This window comes from Psammomys obesus, unplaced genomic scaffold (genome assembly GCF_907164565.1).
Source record: "Psammomys obesus unplaced genomic scaffold, mPsaObe1.curated_primary_1811, whole genome shotgun sequence".
Lineage (NCBI taxonomy): Eukaryota > Metazoa > Chordata > Mammalia > Rodentia > Muridae > Psammomys > Psammomys obesus.
This window is the reverse complement of record NW_026596134.1, coordinates 16,740,128-16,752,281: the sequence shown is the minus strand read 5'-3', so window position 1 is coordinate 16,752,281 and position 12,154 is coordinate 16,740,128.

The window sequence follows — 12,154 nt, the reverse complement described above, 5'->3', positions numbered from 1 at the left end:
ACTCCTTATTGCTTAGTTTCTTTGGGTCTGTGGATTGTAGCATGTTTATCCTGTATTTTATGGCTAATATCCACGTATTGAGTTCATACCATATTTGTCTTTCTCTGTCTGGGTTACTTGAGTAGGATGATTTTTTTCTAGTTCCATCCATTTCTCTGAAAATTTCAAGGTGTTATTGTTTTTAATGGCTGAGTAATACTTAAACATACAATACCTTTTTTCATCTGTTCTTTTGTTGAGGGACATCTATGTTGTTTCCTGTTTCTGCCTATCATGAAAAAAAATTGATATAAACACAATTGTCCTTGTGGTATGGTTGAGCATCTTTTGGTTATATGCCCATGAGTAGAATAGCTGGGTCTTGATGTAACTATATCAATTTTCAAACACAACTATTCCCAATTTTCCAAGAAACCAACAAATTGATTTCTAAAGTGGATGTACGAGTTTGCACCCCCACCAGCGATAGAGGACCTCCGCTATCGTTGAGTATTTTTGTTCAAGGTCTGCCAAAAATTGTTTTGAAATTTTGACCGGAATTGCCTTGCATCTGTAGATTGCTTTTGATGGATTTTTTTAAACTACTAATTTATGTACATGGGAAGTCTTTGCATCTTCTGATATTTCTTTCTTTTAATATTTGAAGTTATTGTTATGTTGGCCTTTCACTTGCTTGGTTAAAGTTACACCAAGATATCTTATGTTATTTGTGAAAGGTATGTTTCCCTAACTTCTTTCTCAGCTCATTTATCATTTGTATAAAGGAAGGCTACTGTTTATTTTTTGTTTGTTTGTTTCTTTTTTGAGTTAATTTTGAATCAGGCACTTTGGTGAAGGTCTTTATCAACTGTAGGATTTCCCTGGGAGAATTTTTGGAGTCACTTATATATACTTTCACATTATCTGCAAATACCATTACTTTGATTTCTTCCATTTCCAGTTTGCATTCCCTTGATTTCCTTTAAGTTTCTTATAGCTAGCTACAGCTCAAACTTCAATTTCTATATTGAATAGAAAAAGGAGAGAGTGGGAAGCCTTGTATATGAAAATGTGGCATATACTATTGAATATAGTTAATATTAACGTAGTTTCCATCTTGACAATCAGTGATCATGAGTGATTGATACTGGCGTCTGGCACATTTTGTTAACAGAGTAATGTGAAACCAAGAGAGCAAGTAGATAAAATACTAAGAAGGGATTCTTTAGAAGGATGAAAGTAAGAGAAAAGAAATATGACAATTGCCTCTTTCTGTTAGTTAGACATGCTCAATCCTGTTTCCCTCTAATTTTTAAACACAAACAAACTGAACATAAAAAAGAAAACATGATCATCTCATTAGATGTTGAAAAATATTTTGACGATATGCAACACCTCTTCACGATAAACAAGGCACCTACCTGAACAGAACCTCCCCTATCAGTGGACTTGGGGAGTGGCATGCATGCAGAAAGGGGAGGGAGGGTGGGATCAGGAGGGGAGGAGGGAGGGACTTATGGGGGGATACAAAATGAATAAAGTGTAATTAATAAAAAATTTAAAAAAATCACATCCTTATTTCAAAAAAAAAAAAAAAGAAATGCAATATACAGCAAGTTGATAGCCCATATAAAATCATTCTTTACTTATGCAAGATGAACACGAGGATAGCAGGTGAAAAAGCATCAGAATTAGGACTAAACTATGGTCAGCAATATAATCTTTCTAATAAATTATGCAACATGAGGCATTCTGGGTGTTATATATGTAGTGAAACTTGAAACAAGTTCTGTAATGAGGAAATGCATGAATAAAGCAATAAAGGGGCCACAAAATAGCCAGTAAAAGTCACACACACACTTTTGTGTTTCAAAAGGAGTTTGTGTCACTCTGTTGAAGTTTCAAAAAAAAATAATTTTTAATTTATAGCTACATATCTACGTTCCTATTTCCATTTATCATTATATTCAGCAGGTAGGTATAATTTCCTTGTGTCTTCCTAAATTCAAGGATTACCCTAGCTGAAAGTGAGTCTGAGTTAAGGTTCGTGATACATGATGATGACAGAGATATGAATTTTATCCTTAGAAAATTCCAAGGCTTATAAGCTTATAAGCTTATAACCTTATCATTACCATTTCCTGTCTACCTACTGTTCCTTTGTTCAGGGAATATCTTCTGACTGTATGGGATTGTCACCTGTCAATAACAAATCTGATGGCCTATAGCTTAGGCAGGAAACGAGAGGCGGGACATTCGACAGGCAGAAAGGACTGAGTGGTGGCCCCAGCAAGATGTGAAGAGGATGGACACAGTGTGAAGAGATGTGAAGGTCAGTTCCCAGACCTTCTACTGATGGCTCTCTCTGCCAAGGTATGCAAGATGTAGCCTTCAAAGTCAGAAACATCTGATCCAGTGTGTGGAGCTTAAACAGAAGAGATAATTAAGTAATTATCTCTTAAATAGAAGAAATTATTCCCTACAATCTCTTTTGGAAACACAATAATGAGTCATTATTCCGGGAGCATGGGACCAGGAGGAAATCTCTTTACTACAGTACTTCTTCAAGTCTCATTTTGCTTTTGTTGTTCTTTTTTTTTTTTTCTAAATATTCTTTTAACTGGTAAGCATGTGTCTTTTCCTCTAATTTCCCAGTTTACAGTTCCCTTCCATGAAGCACTGTGTACCTTGCTTCTTATCCAACACCCAACTTACTCCATTTGGCATTGTTTTGACTTGAGACTCAATATCTTAATTACTCTAAGTAAATTCATATTATCATCATTTATTACCTTATATCATCGTCATGATGCATACATTCTCTTGCTGTCAAATACATTAATGAAAAAAGTCTATTTACTGCTGGTTGTTTTCGAGAGAACATGATGCTTTAAACTTTTCTGTGTGGAAATTTCCAAGGAAATTAGGACAAAGTTTTGAAATATTACTCCCACAGAGGACAATCAATATGGCTAAGAGGAGGGGCATCAAAGTGAAAGGCAGAGTATCATGCTCCTTGTTTGCCTAACGTTGTCTTGAAATACTGCAGAGAACGGCATGTGCAAAATTTCTAATTCCTTTGGAGAGTCTATGCTTTTCATAGACCTTCCCAAAGACTTTCTGTTTTTCACTATTTCTTTATATTCGTTCTGTGTATGTGTATGTGTGTTTCCGTTTGTGTATTTGTCCACGTGTGTGAGCTCTGACTGTGCATTCCTCTCTCTCAAATGGCTGAACGTAGTCACCACGTGACCAGATATTTCATTCTTCCACTGCTACGCCTTTCCATCCTTATTTCTTATATCTGCCGTAAGTCATGAGCCTAAGTAAGTTCTCTTTCCATAAATTGCTTCTGTCAGATAGTTTGTCACAGTGAGGTGAAAAGTCGCTAACAGAGTGATTAATGCACCTTCAGTTTCATTATCCCTGCAAACCACCGACGTAGGGGTGCAGTGGGGAGGATGAAGCACTAGCAAAAGCTTCAGTTATTGACAACACATGAACACTTTATATCCGAAATTCACAGGAAATTCTAGCTGCCATTTTCCCACTGCAAATGTGGCATATAATGTTGAATGTACTCAATACTGATGTGCTACCAACTTGCCAATCAATGGGAATGAATGATTGATATTTGAGTCATGCGCATTTAGTTAACAGAGTTATTTGAAATCAAGGCATCAAGTAGATAAAATAGTAAGAAGGGATTCTTTAGGATGAAAATAAGAGATAGGTCATATGACATTTGCCCATTTTTTATAAGTTCGACGTGCTCAATCCTTCTTCTCTTTCAATTTCTGTAGAAAAATTCAGTTTGTTACCATATGCCTTAATTTGGCAATGAAGTCTGCAGTGTCGTTTTCTAGTGCTTTAATCTGATTAATACAAAACTAGCACAGAGATATTTTATATTTTTGTTAATGCTTATAGGACTGAGTATGCAAATCTACTAGTGGACATTAAAATGTTTCAACACAATGCATATGTGCTGAAAAAAGACAGCAAAAGTGTGCTAGTTTAATGGAAGGATGAAAACAGGGTTTAAATAAATCATCTATGCAATGTTTGGGTAGGTACAGAAGGCATTTATGTGTTAATTGTAAATAAAAAATATTTTTAGAGTATACAAAAAATACACTTTGGATATGCTACATTGCCAGAAGATAAAGTATCTTGGTCACATAAACTAGAAAATGATTAAATTTAATGTAATAAGAAAATGACACTTAGATAAGAACAGACACCTAAGATCCGTGAGATCCATCTGCATCCTAGAGAATGAATTTCATTGTCAGACATTCTAGAACACAACATAACATTATCTCATGTGATTAAAGGCTAGGTGTTTCTTTCTAGAAACCTGATGATTATAGGAGAAGGGAATGCAAACCTGTGAATAGATATATACATCAAAATCCATGCCATGAAACATGACAAAGCACCGGAAATCCCAAATTGTGCATGCTTTGTGTGAGGCTGGAAGCCCAGTCATAAAATTCCAGTCAGAATGCCAAGTAGCAGGATTTATCTCACTTCGAGATTTTTATGGTTTGAAACAAAGCCAAGTGTGATCATGTGTACGTTTGTTTGTGCATCTATGTGTGTGCATGTGTGTGTAGGTGTATGTCTGTGTGTAAGTACAGACAAGTGTCTTTGTACATATGTGTTTATGTGTATTCGTGTGTGAATGCGTGTCTACAAATGTGTATATGTTTATATGTGTATCTCTGAGTTCTATGTATCTGTGCAAGTGTGTGTTTATGTACTGTTGTATATATGTATGTGTAGCGTGTGCTTTTTATGTAGTGTATGTGTAACATGTGTATATGTATCTGTGTGTGTTTTTTATGTGTGTGTGTGTATGGATCTGACTGTGTATGTGTACCACGTGTTTGGTTGTGTGCCTGTGTGCATTTCTATTTGATTGTGTGTCTGTATATCTGTGAGTGCATATATGTGTGTGTGTGTGCATGTGTATTTATGTCTGTATATATGTGTGTGCGTACATGTGTACACTCAGTGTGTGTGTATGTGTATTTATTTCTCTGTGAAAATGTTTTATTAGCTTTTGGAACTGCTGAAAATAATAAAAGTTGAACTAATAAAAACACTATCAATAAATCTTCATCATCTCCTATGAGGTAGACAGGAAAATAACCTCAGCTTTACAAATGAGTTAACTGAGGCAGAGCAGGGTTAATTACCCAGACCAAGCTCAAGCAATCAATAATCAGAGTTAAGGTCTGTTGTCAGGGAAACCACACACCTTGTCCATTTTCTTACCTTCATTTTAAGTTATTTCTGGACTGTAAAACACAGGACACAGTAGAGAGTGGAAGTACTGGCTAACATGGCTGTCACTTTAAGCAAGACATTTAATGTCTCTTACACTTGCAGTTAACAAAAGGATCTGGTACAGCTGCACTGCCTTCGAGGGAGGGGAGTTGTGATCAAAGAGTCAGCCACTGAGTTCATGTCAGGGCCAGCTCCTGCTCCCCTTACTAGGAAACCCACTTGGAAGCTGAGCTGCCAGAGGCTACGTCTGAGCAGGGGTTCTAGGTTATATCCATGCATGGTCCTTGGTTTGAGTATCAGTCTTTGCAATGACCCCTGGGCCCAGATTTTTTGGTTCTGTTGGTCTCTTTGTGGAGCTCCTGTCCCCTCCAGGTCTTTCTATCTCCCCCTTCTTTCATAAGCTTCCCTGCACTCTGCCCAAAGTTTGGCTATGAGTCTCAGAATCTTTTTGGTGCCCTGCTGGGTAGAGCCTTTCAGAGATGCTCTATGGTAGTCTACTGTCCTGTTTGCTGTTTTCTCAAGCTTCCGATGTCATTCCTGTTTGGTTTCTGAGTGAGGATTGAACAACTTCGCTAGGATCCTCCTTCTTGTTTAGCTTGTTTAGGTGTACAGATTTTAGTATGTTTATCCTATATTAGATGACTAATATCCACTTATAAGTGAGTATATACCATGTGTGTCTTTCTGCTTCTGGGTCACCTCACTCAGGATGATCTTTTCTAGTTCCCACCATTTGCCTGCAAACCAGGCAACAGACAAAGACAATGTAGCCAGTCCTGATGAGACTGGACAAGCTAGGTTCAGATGGAAGGGAAGGGGGACCTCCCTTATCAGTGGATTGGGGAAGGGGCATGGAAGAAGAAGAGGGAAGAAGGGTGGGTTCAGAAGGGGCAAGGGAGGGGGCTACAGCTGGGAAACAAAGTGAATAAACTTTAATAATAAAAATTAATTAATTAATTAATTAAAAGTATCTGAATTTGGACCAATGATGAGTCCCAAGACAGAGAACAGAGAATGAAAGGCCCCTCCCCATCATCAGTGAGACACAAGCATAACTCACACTCTTTTAGTTCTGTACATCTTAGGTAAGGTCCATCTCAACAACAAGAACACAAATTAAATAAGACTTATCCCCCTAGTTAAGAAGACCACTACATGATAGCATCTATGCAGTGCAAAACCCAAAACTGCTCAGTTTGTACTCAAAAGGGGATCATAGAGTTTATTACAAGAAACAAAATCTCTAAGTAAAACAGACTCCAAATTCAGCAGAAGATGGTATCCCCAAAAAATCAATCTCTTCCCACGATGTTTACAAGCAGTCTGAAAATAAATCAAAGGTATTTATTAAATACAAATATATATTTTTTATTTAATTTTATTTTTTAATTACACTTTATTTACTTTGTATCCCGCCTCTAGTTCCCTCCCTCCTCCCCTCCCAATCCCTCCCTTCCTCCCCCTACTCCACACACTCCCCTCCCCAAGTCCACTGGTAGGGGAGGGTTTCTTTTTCTTCCTTCTGATCCTAGTATGTTAGGTCTCATCAGGCGTGCCTGCATTGTCTTTCTCTGTGGCCTGGTAAGGCTGCTCCTCCCTCAGGGGCAGGTGATCAAAGAGCAGACCAATCAGATTATGTCAGAATCAGTCCCTGTTCCCATTACTATGGAACCCACTTGGACACTGAACTGCCTTGGGCTACATCTGTGCAGGGGTTCTAGGTTATCTCCATGCATGATACTTGGTTGGAAAAGACCCTTGTGCTCAGATTTTTTGGTTCTGTTGCTCTCCTTGTGGATCTCCTGTCCTCTCCAGATCTTACTATTTCCCATTTCTTTCATAAGATTCCCTGCATTCTGCCCAAATTTGGCCATAAGTCTAAACATCTGCTTTGATAATCTGCAAGGCAAAGCCTTTCAGAGGCCCTCTGTGGCTGGTTCCTACTTGTTTTCTGTTTTCTTCTTCTCTGATGTCCATCCTCTTTGCCTTTCAGGATGGGAATTGAGCATTTTAGCAAGAGTCTTCCCTTTTGATTAGTTTCTGTGGGTATACAGATTTTAGTAGGTTTATCCTATATTATATGTCTATATGAGTGAGTATATACCATGTGTGTCTTTCTGCTTCTGGGATAGCTCACTCAGGATGACCCTTTCCAGTTCCCACCATTTACCTGAAAATTTCATGATTTCCTTTTTTTTTCATTGCTGAGTAATATTCCATTGTGTAGATGTACCAAAATTTCTGTATCCATTCCTCCATTGAGGGATACCTGGGTTGTTTCCAGTGTCTGGCTATTACAAATAAAGCTGCTACAAACATGGTTGAGCAAATGTCCTTATTGTGTACTTAAGCCTCTTTTGGATATATGAATAGGAGTGGTATGGCTGGATCTTGAGGAAGTGCTATTCCTAGTTGTCTGAGAAAGTGCCAGATTGATTTCCAGAGTGGTTGTAGAAGTTTACATTCCCACCAGCAGTGGAGAATGATTCTCCTTTCTCCGCAACCTCTCCAGCATGTGTTTTCACTACTTAAATTCCAAGTGGATCAAAGACCTCAATATAAAACAAGGCGCATTATATTGGTTAGAAGAAAAAGTGGGGAAGAGCTTTGAACTCATTGGTACAGGAGACAACTTCCTGAACAGAACACCACCAGCACAGGCTCTAAGAGCAACAATCAATAAATGGGACCTCATGAAATGAAAAAGCTTCTGTAAAGTAAAAGACACCGTCATCAAAACAAAACAAATGCCTATAGCTTGGGAAAGAATCTTCACCAACTCTCTATCTGATAGAGGGCTAATATCCAGTATATTATAAAGTACTAAAGGATTTGAAAAGCAACAAATTAAGTAAGCCAATTAAAAAATGGGGAACAGAGCTAAACAGAGAATTCTCGATAGAGGAATATCGATTGGCAGGAAACACTTAAAGAAATGCTCAACCTCATTAGCTATCAGGGAAATTCAAACCACAACGACCCTGAGATTTCACCTTACACCCATCAGAATGGCCAAGATTAAATACAAATATCTTAAAGATTAAAGAGTGCTAAGCTAAGAATAATTCTAAGATTGTCTGTAAGAGAACTAGAAAGAGTGAATTTGAATAATTTACCTGAATTTATTCATATCAAAAACTTCATTTTCAAGATAAAGAGGCTGATATAGAGAAATTTTAAGTGATTAGTCAGGATATTTACTTGCAGGTGATTCAAAGCTTTGTGCATGTATGTGTCTGTAAATGCTACCAAGAATTTATATTTTAAGCCAATGATCATCCAGTAATGCATTTGGAGAACTACTTCCATATAAAAAAAATCCATCTATAACTATGATAACTAAAGCTAATTCTGTTATACGAGGGAGATAAAGAATAAACTCTGAGTTGTATGTGACGCATTTTCTTTTATATTCAAAATATCTGTTATTTACTTTTCCTAATATTTATATGGAAAATTAATGATATTTATATTAAGGGCAATAGCAATCAGGGCCAATTCATTTCTGCTTAATTTCTTTTTTTTTCAAGCTAGAATATATATATAAAAAAAAAACATTTCTTGTGGATTTAGTAACCCAGCACATTTTAGAGATTCAGATTATGGTAAATTCTGTAGTTGACAGTTGGTCTGTGCACATGCAGATCCATGTGACTTTGCTCCTCTTGTCTCGGTCATCCTAGAAGATGGTGTGAAAACCATCGGCTTAATATCCTTTGAAAAATGTCTTGAGCTGTTTGTACAATAAGCACTATATAAATACAATAAACAAACTGTAAATGCTAGAAAATATGAAATGGGAGCACGGTAAATGAAGTTTCATTACAGTGTGTTTGGTTTTGCCGGTACTCATAAACCATAGCATATTTAGATTAAATTCATTTCCAATGTAATAATGGCTAAAGACACGTTTTAGAATTGATTAAAAATATCCTAGTTTTCCTTGGGAAGATTAGCTTTTTCTCAATTGTCTTCTGCTGCAACTGAAAACATTAAATTAGATTCCCTCTTTCTTATCAATATCTAGGTAGAAATATTAGGTAATGGGGGAGGCAGGATGAAATTTCAATTTCCCATGAGAGAAATAGATGTTATAATGTCTGCAACCTTAGATGATGAGTCATAAATATATAATAACAATAAAAGAACATAATTATTTATTTAAGAAATCATCAACAGGTTGGAGAGATGGCTCAGAGGATAAGAACACTAGCTGTTCTTCCAAAGGTCCTGAGTTCAATTTCCAGCAGCCACATGGTGGTTCATTATCATCTTTAATGAGATCTTGTGTCCTTTTCTTGCCTGCTGACTCAGATGCAGGTAGACTACTGTATAAAAAAACCGAATAATTAAATCTTTAAAAAAAAAAGAAATCACACATTTTTCATATTAATTAACTACATAATTTTTAAACTTAGAAATTAATACATTCAGGAAATATCTGGCCTTCTGTAGATGGATAGCAGTAACTGAAGCTTCAAAAATATTTCTGTTTTATATTGTCCTGCAATTATTCTCTCTTTCATAGATTACCAATAAAAAACTATTCCTTTCTGTCTCTATTGGAGATAAATATATTAATGATGTATGAAATAAAAACACTATAGTGCGAGACTTTTCTGGGTGATATTTGTATGGAAATTGCTCATCCCAGGTAGGACACAAAAATCAGATAAGAGAAAAATGATTCCATCCAGGTGTGGCATAAGCAATCGAATAGTTTATTGGGGCTACTTAGAGTACCTTGGGTGAGGAGTTATTTGAAAAATAACAGATAACTAAAATGTCATTTAATCACCCAAATGCCCACACCAACACGAATATTTTCTCATAGGAGCCAGAACTCTGGGGAGTTCCCTGTCTAGCTTTTTGGCCACTCTACAAAGATTCTCCTCTTTTCCAGCAATTGCTTACTTCTCATACAATATTGAGAAAGGGATTCCTGATGTGTGAACGTTTGGTTAACTTCCAGAAAAGAATGTTTCGTCTCATAGGAAATGGTTGTATACACACTACCCTTCTCATATTTTTTTCTGATTTTTCATTCCTCTTTGCTGCAGTCTCCCCAGAAACATGGAAGAAGTGACATAGATGTATGTTCATTTTCTTAAATTTGTGGTTGAGCATTGGTGACTGCACCACAGCAACATTGAAGCTACACACCTGTAGCTTAAAGCTACAGAGCTTTAATAAAGCTACAAAGAGGTGTAGCTTTACTGATTATGAGTCTTTGTACCATCATCGCCAACTTCATAAAGGTAGCTTAACTCTGAGGCAGATACTGGGCTCTATAGACATATAAAAATATTTATAAGGCATATTATGTCTCTTATGTCCCTTATCAGTGACCTCACAGCCACATATGTTGTCCAGTTTCATGTGTAATACTGAATTCTAACACTGAACAGTTAGTTATACCCATTAAAATTTTGTGACAATTACATTTATGGGTGCACATTCCCTGGCATGTGAGGAGTTTGGCACACAAGGAGGGCCCCTGTTTATTATTCTCGCTCAGCAATATTAAATCTAACTAATGGGGAAGGATCTTCCACACAACTTGATTTCTCCATGTTAGTAAAGTCAGGTGTGCATTGCCTTCAGCCTCAACAGCTTAAAGTTTTCAAGACTTTAAAGGCTACCCTGGTCAGTAAGTCATATGCAAACATCAGCTGCTGGCACTAAAGTTTCTCTAAGATATCCTTATGGTTTAGTAGCTTACCTTTTCCTATCCAGAGAGCATCACCTACTTCTTAACTGTTAACTTTGCTGTACTTCCAGATACTTTTCCAAATGCACAAGGCATTTTGAGATGCGCATTACAAAATTCATGTATTAAAAATGCCTTACAAAGATTGGGAAGGATCTCTGAAGATTCACCGCCATCTGTTCCAAGTAATTACCAATTTGTCTTGGGATTTATCAGCTAAGGGAATACAAAACAGGTTAGGGAGGTCTAATGGGGCATAAAATCATTCCATTGTTCATACCAGTTAACATACCCCCTCTTTGTGAGTATGTGTGTGTGTGTTTGTGCTGTGCAATGTAGGTGGAAAAGAGTCAATGAGATTTACTCTTGTTTGTCTTCCTTCTTATGGCTCTAGCTTTCTCCCTATTGTCATATTTTTCCATTAGCTATACATGGTTATTAAAAAAAACAAAAACAAAAACAAAAACAAAACACCATAATACTTTTTCATTGTTGAAATATGTGTACATTGTATTCTCAGGGAATAACCATCTAGCCGTAGAATAGGCTTGAATTTCTTCATTTTTTTTTTTGAGCTGATCTCTTTGTCTTTCATAAATTTGTCTTCCAAAGAGTCATCACCAGCACAGTATTTGAACTTCATTATTACTCCATCCCAGAAACTTTGGATGGGCACATTATTGCCATATTTGCTTTCAAGTGGCCCAGAATCACACTTTTGTCTTATTTCCCTTCTCTTGTCTCCATTGGTTGTTTTAACACTTTATGGACCCAGTTATATGTTGGTTGCAACCATTCAGAGAAGTGTTCCCAATTTGTATGTCATAACCTATATTGGGACTGAATATATAATATATATTTAATATAATATATAATACATAAAATACACTATATATAATATATATTACATATGTAATATAATATATAATATGACATAATATCTACTGAATTTTCATATTAGCTCTAAGTAGCCTGTTGAATTAACTTCTTTCACAACTTTGTTGAAGACATAGTATTATCAAGACCAGTAAACTGGGTACTAAATACCATGTCTCTGATGTCCAGTCTCCTCAATGATTCCTATCATTCATCTATTGTCTTCCACTCCCTGATATTCATGGGGACCCCAATGAACAATAACCAAGTATGCTTAAGGCCCCATGTGAGACT